Here is a 736-nt window from a genome sequence, read left to right as displayed (position 1 = left end):
AGAAAAAAAAAGTTACTAACAAAATACATTTATGCTAACTTTTATATTTACCAATGGTGATGGTGGTGGCATAGTGCGTTAACTCTTATTAACCCACGATGCCACCAGTGCTCCTTAGTATCTGCCTGTAGAGTTAGATTTAGTGGTACTCCCTACTTCTTTGTATGAATTCAAGTTACTATCTAGGGTCTTTTCACTTCAGCCTGAACACTCCCTGTAGTATTTCCTGTAGCCTGGGTCTAGAACTGACAAATCCTATTAAATTTTGTTTATCTGGGAATATGTTAATTTCACTTTCATTTTTGAAGGATCGTTTTGCTACATATAGAATTTTTTGGTGATGTTTTTGTTTTCCCAGTATTTTGAATATGTTATCTCACTGCCTTTAGGCCTCAATGGTTTCTGAAGAGAAATGATCTACTAATTCTATTGTATGTAACAAGTCACTTCTCTCTTGCTACTTTTATGAGCCTGTCTTTGCTTTTTAACAGTTTAATTATGATGTATCTTGTTGTTGTTAAGTGACATCGAGTCACTTCCGACTCACAGTGACCCTGTATATAGGATTTCTGAGGAGCAGTTGGTGGGTTTGAACTGTCAACCTTATGGTTCGCAGTCCAGTGCTGATCCTGAAGCAGCGGCACACCAGGATGTGTCTAGGTGTGCATTTCTTTGAGTTATTTGTTTGGAACTTTGCTGAGTTGTTTTCTGTTGTTGTTGTTGCCATGTAGATTAA

Source organism: Chrysochloris asiatica, unplaced genomic scaffold (genome assembly GCF_000296735.1).
Source record: "Chrysochloris asiatica unplaced genomic scaffold, ChrAsi1.0 scaffold00367, whole genome shotgun sequence".
NCBI lineage: Eukaryota > Metazoa > Chordata > Mammalia > Afrosoricida > Chrysochloridae > Chrysochloris > Chrysochloris asiatica.
The sequence above is the reverse complement of the archived record's forward strand: the minus strand, read 5'-3'. Positions refer to the sequence as shown.